The 18,805-nt window shown below is 40.6% G+C and overlaps 1 protein-coding gene and 1 long non-coding RNA gene across 6 annotated transcripts in view; one reads left to right on the top strand and one right to left on the bottom strand.

Moving 5' to 3' along the window:
- Positions 1-18,805, bottom strand: part of GRIN2D (glutamate ionotropic receptor NMDA type subunit 2D) — an 855,799-nt gene that overhangs the window by 769,315 nt on the left and 67,679 nt on the right. The window lies entirely within an intron of this gene.
- Positions 159-18,805, top strand: part of LOC130294621 (uncharacterized) — a 51,326-nt gene continuing 32,679 nt past the window's right edge. Inside the window, exons 1-2 of the long non-coding RNA XR_008848555.1 lie at positions 159-219; positions 6,864-6,910. This is a non-coding gene — a long non-coding RNA (uncharacterized LOC130294621). The remainder of the gene's footprint in view (positions 220-6,863; positions 6,911-18,805) is intronic.

Here is an 18,805-nt window from a genome sequence, read left to right as displayed (position 1 = left end):
TTGCTCCCCTCACTTTGATTTATAGTGATAGCTTTCTGGGATCAGTAATTCCACAAACAGTTCATCTGTACACTGCTCACTGCTCAGGTGCTTTAACTTGCATTGAGGGGGCAGGGCGTGATGTCACAAGGGGGCGAAGTCGTGACATCACGATACTCCGGACCCATGGTCATGAAACTTCAGACATGGAGCATCCAGCTCTGTGTGCAGATGAGACAGGTGAGTGCTGCATGAGAGATTGCAGGGGGTCACCAGTGGTGGGACCCCCGCGATCAGACATCTTATCCCCTATTCTTTGGATAGGGGATAAGATGTCTTAGGGCCAGAGTACCCCTTTAAGTTTGACAACCACCATCAGCTCCAGGAAACATGCAGTTTACTTTATATCCTAACAGCTATTCAACAGTATATGCAGCATTAAGCAGAACATACAGCTGACACATTCCCTTTAAGAAAAACAGTAGGCTTCAAACTGGAAAACAGGGACCTAAAAATTTTGAAAAAATGCCTCTTTTCCTAATCAGATCAGTATTACCAAGTACAATACATATACAGTATTTACATGGTTCATACAAAAGGCTGTAATGTAATGTAAGCTTAGCACTACATCACAGTTACAGACCATATTGTTTTGTGTATTATGACAATAAGTACTGTACAAAAAAAAAAAAAAAAAAGGTCTTCTAACATTTCTCAGTGCAACCAATATGGGAGTTTTTATTGTCACTCGGAAGCCATGAAAAGTATACAAGACAATTAAATGGTATCTTGAAAAGAAGATAATTGGTGATAGAATAGACCTGAAAGCTGACAATGATAGACGCTGTGTTAGTGTACGGTAATTGTAAGGTACTGGCATTTTCTATTTTGTTTTTGAGACTTCCTCACATCCTACTGCAGCACAACCATACATTATGTTTTTGCTACTGGGCATTTCCCTGCTGGAAGACATAAATAAATAGAAAAACTGTGTTGTGTACAATGTTGTTTGCAATGACAGCTACGTCCAGACAGCCTTCTGGCATTTAAGAGATAATGCTCCATTATTTACCCTGCATTCCATATGTGCAATGAAATGTGGTACGATAGAAAGACTGCAATACTGACTGCAGCATGATCGACACAAGGTAGGTTTTTTTTTTTTCTACTGTGTTTCTACTGTGACTGAAACAAGATTACTAAGTATTATAAACTAGGCACACCAAAGTAGCGATGCAATCAAAATAGTTTTATTTGGCAATCCACATGTATTTAGTTATGTTTCAGTCATAAAGCAGACCTTCATCAGACCAGACTGCTGCGGGGCTGGAGAGAAACAGGTGAACGGCTAGCACAGCCGTGCTCAATGGAATAGTGAAATGCGACCTATAGTCGCTAAGGTATCCGTGCCGTGCAACAGAATTTAGGCGCAAAACACGACAAAAAGAGTTGGAATCATGTTAGTAAATGAGGGCCATAATGGTCTTTTCTGGACCATTTTAACTTGAGACCAGACTCAACATACAATGCTACAGGCAGTCCAGATCTGAGAAACGTGTCAATGGCTGGAAGAACTGACCAATCGGAATGGGCATTTCACTGGTAAAACATCTGTATTACTGAAGTGCATGCACTGACTGGCTGTCTGGTAGCACCTCCCTTCAGCACAGGGAAGTACTACATGTTCTGTACTACTCTTTACTGGTGCCAGGGTCAACTTCTCCTTTGTGCACCAGATGAGAGTGTCTCTCTTTTACTTTTTGGGACACGGGGAGATTTAGCAAAACCTGTGTAGAGGAAGAGTGGTGCAGTTGCCCATGACAACTGATCAAATTGCTTCTTTCATTTTTAAAGAGGCCTGTGAAGAATAAAAGAGGCAATCTGATTGGTTGCTATGGGTAACTGCACCACTCTTCCTCTACACAAGTTTTGATAAATCTCCCCATTGTGTGTACTGTACAGGACCTTGAAGAAGCTCCTGCCCTCTATATAGACAGTGATTACAGCTCCCAGCAGATCTTTCTTACTTTTATATGTAAGGACGTGCTTTGTTTGTATTGGCTATCTACTTATTTTTCTTTTATCATGACTTTATTCTATTTTGAATTACATTTTGGGGCATCAGAACCAACTACCATGTTTCCATAGAGTAATGGTCTCAATATATAATGGTTTCAATATACAATGGCCATCCTGAAACCAATTAATATGGTAACTTGAGGATCCACTGTACCATTAAATGGGCACGGTCATCAACTTTATTTTTTTGATATGTTGTAGTACTTATGTACTACAACATATCTCCAATATACTTTTTTTTTACATTAAAATGGTTTAATTTACATTTAAAAACCGGCCACTAGGGGGTCACCCTCCTAGTGGCCGGCTGCAGAGTGGCGTGACGTCACGCCTGAAAAAGGACTGATTTTGGCCTGGAAATCAGTCCTTTTTCAGTTAGGCTGCACTCGCTCCCTGCCTGTCAATCAGACAGGCGGGAGCGAGCGCATTGGCTCCCCGGCCACTGGCTGGGAGGCCACTCCTCCCGCAAATCGCCGCCGCCTCGTCGCCGCTGCTGTCCCTGCACGCCCGCTGCCGGACTCTGCAGTAACTGTAAGTGTAATGAGGGAACGGGTATGCGGGAGGGGGGTTTGTGATGGAGGGAACGGGGTATGCGGGGGGGGTTGTGATGGAGGGGACAGGGTATGGCGTGGGGTGATTTGACGGAGGGAACGGGCTAGCGCCGTAGCAATTATTTGTTTCTGTTAAGTCTATGGGTGCCCTATTACAAATTCATACAACTCAAAGGTTATACTGAACCTTACCTTAACATGGCAATATGCATGAGCTCTAAGCATGAAATGACAAGCCGAACATCAATTGTAGATATATTCACTGCCATGCTGCCATCAAAATACTTCAAAGGCATTCAATTATTTTTTCTTTCATTGCTCATTTTCCCCTACATTCACAGTCCCTTTTTCAGCTATAGAACACTTTCCAGAAAAGGTCTTTATATAGCTTATTTCCTGACCTACATGAAGAGATAATAACCAAGTATATACATGGCAGCTGCTTTTACATTCATGTTTCTGTATATGTGTCAATATATATATATATATATATATATATATATATATACATACATATTCATTTCCATGGTCCCAGAATCATTCCCTGGCTTGCCAAATTCCACAAATTGTTAATAAAAGATTAAATGTATCAGCACTCACTAAAGCAACAGTTCAAAGACACAATTTCCATTTCCTAAACTTATATAGCAAATGTGAACGCAGGGTCAGCATGTCCAACTAAAAAGTTGCAAAGTAACAGAATGTACCCCATGCCATACTCAACTAGAACAAATCAGAAAGGTTGGTATTTTCCAGATGTTTGATTTGCTCTACATGTTTTGCATGCAAAGGTCCTTTAACTGCAGTCAGTTATCAGCCAATTGAACTTTCATGGGAACGTTCCTTCTCAATAGTTGACCCATGTAAAACAGACAGCATGCATGCAACACGATATTGCTCATTTATCAGCTTATACTGTGTTTCCCAGCCAGTGCTCCTTCAAAGTACAGATGTAGCCAGTATCCTCTTGATCCCTAATGCACTTCTAAAATTGTGATAAATTATATTAACATGTTACACAACCCTTATTTTAACATTACTTTTCAATTACTACTACATTACCTTTAAAGTGTAACTCCATTTCCAACTACAATTTAATGTTGGACTTTCCTTCTATCTGCTTTGGAGGCCCCATTCTCAATCAATGCTTCTTTTCCTGTCAAAATTACAGCAGTGGGGTCCATTGGTTGCCAAGCAGTATATGTCATAAGACCATTGTTCACCATTAGTATATGTTATGAAATCATTGGTTGCCAAGCAGTATATGTCATGAGACCATCGATTGCCAGAAGTGTATGCCATGAGACAATTGGTCACCAGTAGTGTATGTCTGGAGACCATTGACTACTAGAAGTATATGTCATGAGACCATTGATTACCAGGAGTATATGTCATGAGACCATTGATTGCCAGAAGTGTATGTCATGAGACCATTGGTCGCAAGTAGTATATGTCATGAGACCATTGGTTGCCAGTAGTGTATGTCATGAGACCATTATTCACCAGTAGTATATGTCATGAGACCATTGGTCTCCAGTAGTGTATGTCATATGATCATTGGCTGACAGTATTATATGTCACGAGACTATTGGTCGCAGATAGTATATGTCACAAGACCATTATTCACCAGTAGTATATGTCATGAGACCATTATTCACCAATAGTATATGCCATGAAACCATTAGTCTCCAGCAGTATATGTCATGAGACCATTTGTCGCCAGTAGCATATGTCATGAGACCATTGGTCAACCAGTAGTGTATGCCGTGAGACAATTGGTCCCCAGTAATGTATACCATAAGACCATTGGTCGCCAGTAGTATATGTCATGAGACCATTGTTCATCAGTAGTGGATGTCATGAAAACCATTGGTTGGCAGTAGTGTATGTCATGAGACCATTGGTTGGCAGTAGTATATGTCATGAGACCATTGGTGGCCAGTAGTGTATGTCATGCGGCAGATCAGGCAGAATGCTGTGGCTTTCATTATAAATGGAAGCCTCAATAAAAATTTTAACATAGCCTTTTGACACCTACTGATATAGGGCTCCCTGGAAGCTAACAGGAATCATCAGTATAGAAGTTAGTGCTGGTATCCAAGAGGAACTTTATAGGAACTTAATTAACTTCCATAATACAATTTAGATTGGAGGCATGCAGTAAGTATTATCACTTTTTTAGGTTCCTTTAAAAAAAAATATTTTCATTTCTCTTCTTTTTCAGCTCTAATTTATAGCACCGGGTATTTTTAGTGTTTTAAGTATGTACTGAGAGAATTTGCTTAAACCTTTAATAACATATAACTGCTTACATCCTTTTCTGTATTTTTACATTGATCATACAGGGTGACTATACATCAATCTAGCCTATTATTTCTCCATAATAAGAAGAAAATTATAACATTGCTGTAAGCAGTAGGAACATCATCACCAGTAGTACCCTACTCTTCAGGAGAAAGTTGAGCCAGGTTTTTGCTAGTTATGCTTTTCATAATGACCAATGGACATGTCATATTATCTCTAGTATTTTTAAATGAAATAGTGGACATCTGTTAAATAGGAAGACAGAGTATCTAACTATAGCCACCATATGTCACCCACCCTGGCATATATTTTAAGAGAAGAGAAAAATAATAGATAGCCATACTCCCACAAGTCATTGTGCTCTATTGATTTTGCCATACTCAAAGAAAAGAGTAAATTAGTGAGGATTTACTGTATAAATACAATGTGTTTGCCAGATACAATACATAATCATTTCAATGTTTCTGTGTCTTGCAAATATTTGAAAGCAATATGTTCCAGTCTATTCCATGTGCCAAATCGTGATCCAATTGTTGGACCCAGCACTGAAGAGAGAGCATTATAATGCTATTAGCCTTCTGCTTGCCAGCTCTCACAGCTCCAGACTATTAGGAGCATAAAGATTACAGTAATATTACTGGTTAATACTCTTATATTATTTCCAAGAAGATGGACAATTTCTAAAATTAAATTGTAGCTTTGAATATCTACGTATGGCCTTGTACAGTTATCTATAAAGATCTTTTGATGAAGTTCAACAAATCAAATTAGATAGTGTTGACATAAATCTGTGGTCTGAGCATAAATAATACAAATAAAGTGCTTTACATTTACATAAATATAGCTCTGAAAGCCCATTGATGCGGCGCATAAATAAAGATAGATGTCAAGATACAATGGGTCAGATTGATATTTAGAAATTGAAAGCAGTAATATTTATGGACAAATACACTAAACAGAAAGAAAAAAAAATGTACCCAGAATTGTTGTTATGGAAATAACTGGCTTTATGTATACAGTTGGGAGACAACTAAAATGCACACCATTATCACACCCATTTAGATTTTTCCACATTCCGCATTCCCAGACAACAGAAGTAACAACATGCCATGTTAAAGGGATACTCTGCCCATAGACATCTTATTCCCTATCAAAGGGTAGGGGATAAGATGTCTGATCGCGGGGATCTCGCCCCCCCCCCCCCATTTCTGTGCAGCACCCGGCGTTCGTTTAGAGCACTGGGTGCTGGCTGCGGAGGTCGTGACGTCATGGCCACGCCCCTCGTGACGTTATGCCACGCTCCCTCAATGCAAGTCTATGGGAGGGACCTGGTGGCCCTCCTATAGACTTGCATTGAGGGGGCGTGGTGTGTCCTTTCAAGGGCGTGGCCATAATGTCACGACCCCCCCGTCGCCCTCTCCAAGCAGTCAGAACAACATTTTCCAAACGCTGGGGCAGCGGAGTACCCCTTTAAGGTACGTTCACACGTACATAATCTGCTGCAGGTGGATTTCTGCCTGGAAATTCCTCAAGGTGATTGTGTTGCTACCTACTGACTTTAATGGGTCAACAGCAAATTCACTTGCACATTTGTACATGTAAATGTTTTCTTATACAGTGAAGTATTCTTTGATTTGGTATGCCTCATAACTAGACATATATATCATACAACTGGTGATAAAAGCTAGGAAGTAACCCCTGTGTGGGATTGGTAGTTACAAAGCTTTTTTTCAGCTTTGAAAGCTCCTGACCACTATACTCTATTTTATTTATTTTATTATTTTTGCTTATCATGCAGTAAAAATAACAAATTTAAAGGAGTTGTCAGTTAATTTGCTGCTAAGAGCTGCAGACACCATTGTATAGTTGATAGAGAACAAAAGCAAACTGTACCTTTCCGTAAGCGGATGGTGGTCACCAAACTTATAAAATTGCCTTTTTGTTTTTCAGCAAAATATCACGGAGGAAAAGCTGATCTGCTCAAGTGCCACAGCCTGGTAAGCCTCTTCATATATCCTCACCTTTTAGCCCATCTTTGATTAGAGTTATTAATACATAGCATTGTAATATAATAATATACACATTAATTTCATAAATAAACAATTTAGTTTGGTTTTCTTTCTATCCGCTTAGCATGTTTGAATAAATAGTGTTAACATACCTGTCCTTCTTCCAAAGTAGCATCTGGATGCACAGGCTGCAGGGCTCTTCCGGCCTGTGGCTTGCGCCGTCTGTGTACTAAGAAGAAGCCCGCAAACAGACGCACGCGCAGGCCGCAGGCCAAAAGAGACTTGAGGCTTGCGGCCTGCGCGATTATGGTTGGACAAGGAGCCAAGTGTGGATTTTTTATTCCATATAATGTTGTCATTGATTGACTAGGCGTTTGATCCTCATCCGTTTTTACAATCTGGTTGCAATTTTAACAACTTGGTAGGAAGAATCTAGGTGAATCTAAATGAATGGCCAAATATCTCCCCTGTCATGTACAAAGCTATGAGAGCCAAATTCTGGGTGTGGGCCTACGTGGATGCACAGCAGCAAATCTAAACTGGCAGAGATGTACAGTAAAGCAAGGAGGAGGAATAGAGTAGGGGCTGTTTATAGGTCTGCACCAATGGACAAGAGGTAAACAATACGAAATACATCAATTGCAGATCATTTAAGGTTTTCAGTTATGATTTTAAGAAACAAGTGCACACTTCCATTAGGTAACATTTCTATATTTGGGCATGTCCATAAATTTAAATCATTTTATTTATTTTGTTGTTAATAAGGTTTATAGTTCACATTTATAATGCATTTGTATATTAAATAACATTTCATTATTGACATTGTAATGAAATAATAATAATACATGATGGTTGATACATTTTGTCTGCCTTGTACAGATTAGAGTGCCTTTTTAAATGGTCCTGTAGATAATTTTATGCTCGTCTGTTTAATTGAATCCATGTCAGGGACCATTCAGAAACAGCAGGGGACAATGTATCAAATGACAGTGATTGTGATACAGAAATAGATCTAACCAGTATTAAAGGTATGAAGGTAAAAACTAGCAAAAAGTAAACAAATCAATTACTTATTTCTATCATTATAAATAAACACTCATTTAGTCATTCATTTCTGTTAAACCATAACTCTACAGAAATCTGGTAATTGGTTCTAAAGTCTCTGAGATGTTAAATTGAATTAGATACATGGAGATAGATAGATAAAGACTAGAAAAGCCAGTTTTCCCAATGAGTACATGTAAATAAAGTGTTTATTGCACCATATACAGTAACAAAAAAAGCATAACCTTTCTGCTGCCTCAAACAGCCTTATTTAATGGGGTACATCTAGCATCAAAACACGTACTAGCCATCACGCCCACTCCCATAGACATGAATGGAGGGGGCGTGGTGTGACGTCCCGAACACGGGAGCTCCACGCTCCCGTGTTCCAGAAGCCGCTGTTGCCTGCCCGGAGATCGCAGAGGTCCCCAACAGCGATCTAACATTTTACCCCCTATCCTTTTGATAGAAGATAAGATGTTTTGCACCGGAGTACCCCTTTAAAGCTTAGAAAATGTTGTGTGAGTAGAAATGAGCGTGCCAAATACGGCAAACCCATATTCAACCCAAACTTTTGGATTTTTCAATCTCGGCAAACACTCAAGCTTTTACCGGTAAAAAACAGACAGCATGGTTTTTAGGCGGGCGGAACAAACAGGGCGGGCAGGGGTGGGGAGATGACGTAGGGAAAGCAGTAGATCCCATGATAACCCAGGTCTCTTATGTGATTTGCTGCTTACTGTGTCATCAAGCACAAAGGCCAATAGGACACAGCCAGTTACACAGATAAAAAAGCACTGATGTCACCCACAGCGTTCACAGCTCTCAGAACTTCTGCAGACAGGAGACAGAGAGAGGGAGAGAGACAGACATAGGGACAGTTAGTGGTTAGAAGCAAAGAGATGCAGATTGGAAAGAAAGAGAAAGATCAATAGATACAGATTAGAAAGAGATACGTTGTGTGTGAGTGTGTGTCTGTGTGTGTGTGAACAGGAGTCAATCCCAATACAAGAAACCTATAGGGCTCCTAAACAGCAGACTCATGTTTTGCTACCACAAATCCAAAGCCTTTTTCAAGGCTCATACCTGTAAATACCTGAATTGAATAGTGTTCCTCAACCAGCTATAGTAGCAAATGTCGTGATCTGCATCTAGCCTGTAGTTCTTGTGCCTTTCATATATTTCTGCAAACACCATCAATACACATTGTGCAGTAATCTCTGCCAGTCAAAAAGCATGTTCAAGTTATACATATCTAGCCTGTAGTTTTCATAGAGGTCTGTTGCATATCATATAGTTCCACAAACACTGTCAGTATACATTGTGCGGTCATCTCTGCCAGTCAAAAAGCGTGTTGAAGTTATATGTATCTAGCCTGTAGAGTTAATACAGGTCTGGTTTATTTCACATAGTTCTGCAAACACTGTTAGTATGCATTATGCAGTCATCTCTGCCAGTCAAAAAGCTTGTTGAAGTTATACATATCTAGCCTGTAGTATAGGGTTAATTTGGCTTAGCTCTGTTGTTAATGTTGGTTACTGGGACAATGCCCTGAGCTGCTTGGGTGTGGTTGGAATTTCTTCCCAGCCTATCTGTACTCTGGTTTCTTCTATCAATCAGGATTCCCCTTTCACCTACACTCTCACATATAAGGAAGTCCCTTTCACTTGTGCTTTGCTTGTGAAAGTTACCTGTTTACTGAAGCAAGCACTTCCTGTATTTCTATTGTCTATTCTGGTACTCTGAACTTTTGGCTTTGTTCTTGACTTCTCTTCTGGTATTTGCATTGTTACTACGCTTTCTCCTGGTACTGACCTTGGCGGGTTTTGACTACGATTTGTCTGTGTGTGTGTGTGTCTTAGTGCATCTCTGTTAGTTTGTGTGCCTTCAGCTGTTCCCCGACTCTGACTGTTTTGTAGTTTATTATTTTGACAATGCTGCCACAGCACTTAGCAGGGAGTGTTTGTCATCGTGGTTGTTGATCTGTCACTTAGGGCAGATAGGCAACAGGTAGGGAAAGTGGCTGTGGGTGAGTTAAGCCTTCGAATAGTACGCTCAATTAAAACTTAACATTTATTTGGTATGCAATAAAATAAATGTCCTCCAGATTATCAAAGAAGCATGCAACGCAAACATAAGCCTCCAAAACAGGCCAGGTAGAGGGCTGAATCAAACCCCTATATCAATAACAATACAGCCTGCAATAGATACTCAATTGATTTCCTGCAATGAGTATAATAATCATTGCATAGTACAACAATACACAATGTGCAACAAATCCCATAATGTACAACAAATCCTGACGTGTTCCCCCCCTAATTGGATAGATCAAAAGATGAGAGGGGTTCATCAGGGGACAACAAGAAAGGAACCAATACAGGCTAGGAAAAGGATAAGGCATTAAACAGATATAAGCAATTGCCAAAACTGAAATAGATCGGTCTGATTAGGGACCCCTCACTCAGATGCCATTGATACACTATTGCACCAATGGAAGGATCTATGATAGTGATCTCTCCTCCTTCCGAGCGGTGGCCCCCGAGGAGGAACTATTGCCATCATAGATTTTTTTTATGGTATATAAAGTGAGCAAAAATGCACAATTTTTGATTTGTTATGTAGATTTTCTTATGGTATATAAAGTGAGAAAAAATGCAAAATTTTGGACTTTTTATGTATTTTTTTATGTGTACACCATCGACCGTGTGGTTTACGTTACCTTATAGTTTAATAGTTCGGACATTTACGCATGTAGCGGTGCCACATGTAATTATTTTTATTTTTTGATTATTTTATTAAAAAAATGGGAAAAGGGGGTTGATTCAAACTTTTATTAGGGGATGGGCAATTTCACATTTATTAACTTTAAAAAAAAAATTTTTTAGGCCTCATAGGGGGCTATACCATGCAATCTTTTGATTACATACACTGATCAATGCTATGCCATAACATAGCATTGATAAGTGTTATCGGGGCTCTGTTGCTCCAGCTTGCATGGCTGGTATGGAGCAGCAGAGCACTGATCGGACAGCGAGGAGACAGGTAAGGGCCCTCCGTCTTCTCAGCTGATTGGGACATCGTGATTACATTGCATTGGTCCCAATCACCTCCGCTGAGATGCCGAGATGTTTTCACTTTCATTTTAGAAGCTTCAATCAACTTTAATTGCGGTGTCTAAATGGTTACTGCCGGGCATCGGCCCGAACGGTTGTGCCTGGCATTAACCCTGGGTCCTGGCTGCTGATAGCAGTTGGGACCCACCGCATTTAAGGCACGCACAGCCCATGAGCATGTTTTAAATGCCAGTAATATGACCAGGGTGTACCTGTATGCCCTGCGTCCTTAAGGACTCGGGCACAAAGGCGTACTTGTACGCCCTGCATTCATGATGGGTAAACAACCAGGTTGAGGCCTACCTCAGCAGTGCCCTTTCTCTGACAGACACCATGAGCCCAGACCCCATGGACTGCTGACTCACCAGATTAGACCATTGGCCAGAACTTGCACAGTTTGCCATGAGTGTTCTGGCTTGTCCACCCTCTAGTGTGGCTTCAGAGAGAGTGTTCAGCACAGCAGATGGCGTGGTCACCCCGAAGCAAACAAGACTGTCAGCCTGCAGTGTGGAAAAACTGACTTTTACTAAAATGAATCAGGCACGGAGCAGTGAGGCATTTTAACTTCCTGTGCCAGATACCAGGCAGTACAACCACCACCCCTCCTGGATGCTAGTGACATCTGTCCACGATCTCATGCTGTACGCTAGTGACATCTGTCCGCCCGCCTCAAAACGCAAGTAAGCTGGAAGAAGGGAGATCTTTGGAGTAACATCCCTCCTGGCAGATCCTAGACATCTTTCCTCCCCACCAAGCTTTTTATTTTGTATGAACCCCATGTACAGATTGCTGCTGATCCAATGGAGAAGGAGAGAAAATCAACAACCAATACGTGTTGATGGGGGGGGGGGGGGGGAATACCCATAAAAAGTAACTTTTAATAGATATAATTTAAAATTCACCTAAGTGGCATAATAGTGCTCAAATCAACCAGCACCAAATCATATAAACCAAGTTGCAGTTACCACATATGAGTGTGGATTTACAGAGAATCTAAGATTATTACTAATTCATACGAGAAAGTTTCCTAAAGCGTTTCTGCAGTATCGTGGCGTCATCAGGGGAATTAGTATGTACCGTATTTATCGGGGTATACCACGCACCGTCCAATAATATGCACCCTCATTTTTCCAAGGATATTTGGGTAAAAAAAAGTTTTTTACTCAAATATTCTTGGTAAAATGAGGGTGCGTGTGTGTGCATGTGTCTACCCTGATAGACTGTTTCTGACCCCGCAGAAGTGTGGCTTTTGCGGGGTCAGAGACCGCCGTCGCTGCCCGCTTCTCTCCCCCTTCCTTTCCTGGGGTCTAGAGTCCTGCTGCTGCCGCTTCTCTCCCCCTGGCTATCCAGAGACTGCCGCTGCCACTGCCCCATTACCTCCCCCATCCCCGGTCTTATAATTACCTGTTCCCGGGGTCCACGCTGCTTCTGGCTCCAGAGGCGTCCTTAGCTGTCACTGTGCGCCGGGCCACTGATGGTGACGTCGCTTTGAAGACGTCACTCGTCATTGCGCAGCGCATAGCAACGAGGCAGGATACCGCCGGAGCCGGAAGCAGCGCGGACCCCAGGGAACAGGTAATTATAAAACCAGGGATGGGGGAGGCAATGGGGCAGTGGCGACGGTGGTCTCTGGACCCCAGGATAGGCAGGGGCAGAGAAGCGGGCAGCGAGGGCAGGTCTCTGGACCTGCAAAAGCCGCTGCAGTTCATTGATTTAAAGCGCCAGCTTTAAATCAATGAACTGCAGGTGTTTATTGGCGTATAACACGCAGATAGACTTTATGCAAAAAATTTTAGCCTAAAAAATGCGTGTTATACGCCGATAAATACGGTAATATGTTGAACTAATATACTAGGCCCATACATAGCGGTAAACTGCACAATAATAAAAAATAATCATATAGATAGAGACCAAAGGTATACTATTATAATAGGGGGGACACCCGATACATAGTGTCCATCCCCTTAAATGACAGGCAGCAGTGTTACTGGGGATGAGTGCAGTCCTCAAAGTAACATGCCCCAATATTGTTCCTCGGTACTCTACTGCCACCTTGTTTCCGGTACAGTAGGTGAGTTCCAGCATAAATGGTACATAATGTAAAACAGGTACAAAGACAAAGTCTACATTTTTAACCCCTTAAGGACGCAGGACGTAAATGTACGTCCTGGTGAGGTGGTACTTAACGCACCAGGACGTACATTTACGTCCTGTGCATAACCGCGGGCATCGGAGCGATGCCCGTGTCATGCGCGGCTGATCCCGGCTGCTGATCGCAGCCAGGGACCCGCCGGCAATGGCCGACGCCCGCGATCTCGCGGGCGTCCGCCATTAACCCCTCAGGTGCCGGGATCAATACAGATCCCGGCATCTGCGGCAGTTCGCCATTTAAATGAACGATCGGATCGCCCGCAGCGCTGCTGCGGGGATCCGATCATTCATAACGCCGCACGGAGGTCCCCTCTCCTTCTTCCGTGCGGCTCCCGGCGTCTCCTGCTCTGGTCTGTGATCGAGCAGACCAGAGCAGGAGATGACCGATAATACTGATCTGTTCTATGTCCTATACATAGAACAGATCAGTATTAGCAATCATGGTATTGCTATGAATAGTCCCCTATGGGGACTATTCAAGTGTAAAAAAAAAAGTAAAAAAATGTAAAAGTAAAAAAAAAGTGAAAAATCCCCTCCCCCAATAAAAAAGTAAAACGTCCGTTTTTTCCTATTTTACCCCCAAAAAGCGTAAAAAACATTTTTTATAGACATATTTGGTATCGCCGCGTGCGTAAATGTTCGAACTATTAAAATAAAATGTTAATGCTCCCGTACGGTGAACGGCGTGAACGAAAAAAAATAAAAAAAGTCAAAAATTCCTACTTTTTTAATACATTTTATAAAAAAAAATTATAAAACATTTATTAAAAGTTTTTTATATGCAAATGTGGTATCAAAAAAAGTACAGATCATGGCGCAAAAAATGAGCCCCCATACCGCCACTTATACGGAAAAATTAAAAAGTTAGAGGCCATCAAAATAAAGGGATTATAAACGTACTAATTTGGTTAAAAAGTTTGTGATTTTTTTTAAGCGCAACAATAATATAAAAGTATATAATAATGGGTATCATTTTAATCATATTGACCCTCAGAATAAAGAACACATGTCATTTTTACCATAAATTGTACGGCGTGAAAACAAAACCTTCCAAAATTAGCAAAATTGCGTTTTTCGTTTTAATTTCCCCACAAAAATAGTGTTTTTTGGTTGCGCCATACATTTTATGATATAATGAGTGATGTCATTACAAAGGACAACTGGTCGCGCAAAAAACAAGCCCTCATACTAGTCTGTGGATGAAAATATAAAAGAGTTATGATTTTTAGAAGGCGAGGAGGAAAAAATGAAAACGTAAAAATTAAATTGTCTGAGTCCTTAAGGCCAAAATGGGCTGAGTCCTTAAGGGGTTAATGAATAATAGCCTATACTGCAGATAGGCAAAATAGTGCATCTTTATGCTTCAGCATTCTTCCACAAAGTTTGTTTTAGAAGATAACATAATTTTTTGCAGATTAATGAGCTTCATCCTTTTGGACCACAATACAAAGAATGAGAGGTGTACAATACAGACTTTAAAAACTAGGTCTGGTAATTCCTACTGCAAGACATAGGTTCATAGGTCTTTAAAGCAGACCATGAGGGAAAGCTGCTTTCTTGGCATTGCAGCATTGTTCATTTGCAGACCTATGCATATGATGTGTACAGTACATGTTGAGGCTAATCTTGTATGCCTAGTTTGCATTGGAGTTGATCTGTACTTATCTGCCAATTTAGGTTTATCTAGCAGAAGCCTCTAATTCCCTTTTATGTTTATTGCCATCCATAACTGTATTGTGACAATTGATCTGCTTCTCATCAGATGGGCTATTTTGAAGTTAGGTATAGTCTGTGAGACTATTCCAAAATAGCATTAAGTGCAGTGCAATAACTTGTGTTTCCTAAAGTCAGAAAGACATCAGTCTGACCAGGCACTCTCTGCGTACAGTACAGTATGCCAATGTATATAGCCACATAGACCCCTATCTAAGGAATGGCTTTTTATCTTAAGGAGTTAAATTTTTATATATTGAGGTGTTTATTTACTAGTTTAAGCAATATTAACTTCTGCTATATGGAATGATGTGATACCGAAATATATCCAAGCAAACTAATATCCAAGTTCTCAGCTGTGTCCTGTTATCAATTTGAAAATGACTTTCATTTAAGCCAGGTTAATATTGCTCTTTGAAAGCCTACTATATTTAATAGCACTACTGTGGGCTCTTTATACTGTAGGGACAGCTATATATGAATATCCAAGCATCACAGTCCTAATGGAAAAGTGGTTTGAAATTAGAAATTTACATTATAGTAACAGAAAAAAAAGATATTTCATATACACATTGTGAGAACGTGCAAGTAATAGTTATTGGGGTTCACTATATTTTCCCAAGGTACCACTTGTATTTGAACACCAGTTTTCAGGAAGAGCATATTCCACTCAAGGAAAGGTAAGTTAAAGGGGTACTCCACTGGAAAACATTTTTTTAAATAAATCAACTGGTGCCAGAAAGTTAAACAGATTTGTAAATTATTTCTATAAAAAAATCTTAATCCTTCCAGTACTTATCAGCTGCTGTATGTTCTAGAGGAAGTTCTTTTGAATTTCCTTTCTGTCTGACCACAGTGCTCTTTGCTGACACCTCTGTCCATTTTCGGAACTGTCCAGAGCAGGATAGGTTTCCTATGGGGATTTGCTTCTACTCTGGACAGTTACTAAAATGGACAGAGGTGTCAGCAGAGAGCACTGGCACTGTGGTAAGAGAGAAAGGGAATTCAAAAAGAAAAGAACTTCCTCTGGAACATACGGCAGCTTATAAGTACTAGAAGGATTAAGATTTTAAAATTTACAAATCTGTTTAACTTTCTGGTACCAGTTGATTTATAAAAATGTTTTTCCACTGCAGTACCCCTTTAAAGGTGTACTCCGGGGGGCTGAACCTATCCGCTATGTGGGAGAGCCACAGATCAATACATTTATTAAGCTCCAACACTACAGCTAGATAGCCTAGATAGCCTGAGCCTGGATCAAACAAGTACTCTTTCCAGATTCACTCCACCATTTCCACCCTCATAAGTCTAAATTAACCTCACACCCTTTATCCTCAACAGCCTTCATTTACTCCTCAAAAATGTGTCTACCCCCCAGTTTGAACCTCATTATCATGAAGGACAATGTCAGTCTAGGGCCACACGATTGACGTCATAGCTTTTCATGTCCAAGCCTCTTTGAGCCTATGTCACCCCAGAGTTTGTAGACTGACTTAAGCAGCTACTTTGCATACATGTTGAGGGCTTAGCACTGAAAATGTTCCGTACCAACAAATGGTCTATAAAAAATTGAGACAAACCATGTAACTGCTATGGGGCTCTTGTGGACAGGGGGCCCGGCCAGAAGTAGCACTTGTATTTTGAACAACCGATTCCCTTTCTTTTGACAGGGGCCTGTGTCCACAATAGTAAATATAAGTAGGATGAGGAAGTGCGGTGACATTACTATGCTGTCTTCTTCCATCATTGAATTAGCTTTGAAATACCAGACAGAAAGTGGAAATGGGTAGGGAAACAATGGTTAAGGATCACTTCTTCTCCCTTACTCAGCAAACCGTCTGTGACTTTTACAACTGGTTCATATGAACTGGGGAGACCGGCTGAACCCCACCCCTCACCCCAAACATAGCTCATATTATTTTTGCTGCGTGTCAAACACAGAGCAGGTCTCCTCTCCCCAGAGAACTGCATTGCCAGCCACAAGGCTGAAAAGCAAGGGAGATAAGCACCAGAATTCTATCCTGGGCGGCAAAATCCAGTGCCGTAAGAGACTCATTTTGATCTTTAGGGTGCGTTCACACGGAGTAATTCAAGAGGAATTTACTCGAGTAATTCATCTTGAATTGTCAGCTACAAACTAATGCACATCTCCTCTGCCCATTGACTTTAATGTTATTTCTACTGGCCTGTTCACACCTGCGGAAATTCTGCTAGCAGGATTCCGACGCTAAATTCCGTTCCGCTTGAAGAAAAAACGTGCATTCTTCATGCGGAATCCGCTAGCAGAAATCAATAGAAGTCAATGGTAAAAAAAAATTCCGCCTGACATAGTTTTCAATTTGCGTGGAATTCTTGCGCAATTTGCACGGAAATGGCTGAAAAACCCTTCACTTCTTTCTCCCCCATGTCCGGGCGCAATTCCGTCCGCAATTTGCGTGGGATATTATTTTTTCCGCCCGTAAATTTTTCAGCATGAATTACTCTTCATTTACTCCGTGTAAACGCACCCTTACTATGAGCCCTGTACCAATGGTTTCTCATCTTTTTTGTGAGCAGAAACTTATACTGCAAGATATATTTATACGCTTTAAAAGCATTTGTTCCTTATATCACTGAAAAAGCTTTACTTAGATTTGCAGCTCCATTATCCATACCTGTCAGGGGTAATAATCTGTACTAATGTACATCCCGCTTGAAATGGGTGACCTCAACGCCTTCAGAATAAGGGACATCCAAATAAATGGAAGATCCAAATCCATGCAATAAATGTCCTATCTGCACAAATTGAGCTGCATTAAAGCATGGGACATATTCTAATCTATATTTCAATAGATGTCTCTGAGAAAGCAGAATCCAGATAAAAAAGCTGTTTTTCTGACCAGAGATTATTACTATATGTGGATACTGTATTTACACTGTAAGGGGATGTTCTGTTCTGATTGTTCGAGAATAACTGATCTAAAAAGTTATTTTGTAGGTTTCTGACCTGCAGCAGCATTGGCTCTTACAAAAAAATATTGACCACCAATATCTAATAACTTTTAATTTTACTAAACTATTAAACACAAAGGTGTTGAATTAAATTTAAGTAAGAAACAAAGAAGGAAATGGACAGCGCGGTGGATCCGTTCCACTCACACTGTAAGAACATTCTGGAAGGTGAATTAAGATTGCAAACCCCAATAGAGATAGGGACCAATTGGTGTGATCAGCACTGTGGAATCTGTGTGCGCTTTACAAAAAATTATTATACTGATGGATTTGTGGTGACATTAAAAATGTAAACAAACTTCTACTTTTTTTAATAAACAAACAAAATTTCATCTAGAATATCAGGAGCCAAATAAGTAATAAATTAGAACACATTTTTTAGACTATATTATCGCATTAATGAATGACCTATATCAATGTATTTAAAATATGATTTCAGAGGTTATATTAAAATGACAGGGTTTGACTATATTTTCCTTTTCCATTTTTCTGTATCACAATTTCTGTCTTTCAAAGGCAAAAACTGAGCAAAAAGCTATCTGATCTGTTACTTTCCATTGTTTTTATAGGAGCACAGAGGCTTGGAAATATAATATTTAAAGGAAAAAGGTCATCAGTGTTAGCCACACTAATCTGTTGGTACAGGTGAATAGTGCAGGTGACACTGATCACAATCATACTCACTCGATCCTGTTCCATGGTCTAATTGTCCAATATCTTTCTCTGTATCTTCCATTTTGGAGCCAGCTTGGGGGCACGGGTGGAACTTCCTGACATCACGGTTGCAGGTTACCGTTTCCAGCAGGCCTAGGAAGCTCTGCTCATGCACCAAGCCGGTTCCGAAAGGGAAGATAGAGAGGAAGAAAGCAGG

This window comes from Hyla sarda, chromosome 10 (genome assembly GCF_029499605.1).
Source record: "Hyla sarda isolate aHylSar1 chromosome 10, aHylSar1.hap1, whole genome shotgun sequence".
Classification (NCBI taxonomy): domain Eukaryota; kingdom Metazoa; phylum Chordata; class Amphibia; order Anura; family Hylidae; genus Hyla; species Hyla sarda.
The sequence above is the reverse complement of the archived record's forward strand: the minus strand, read 5'-3'. Positions and strand labels throughout refer to the sequence as shown.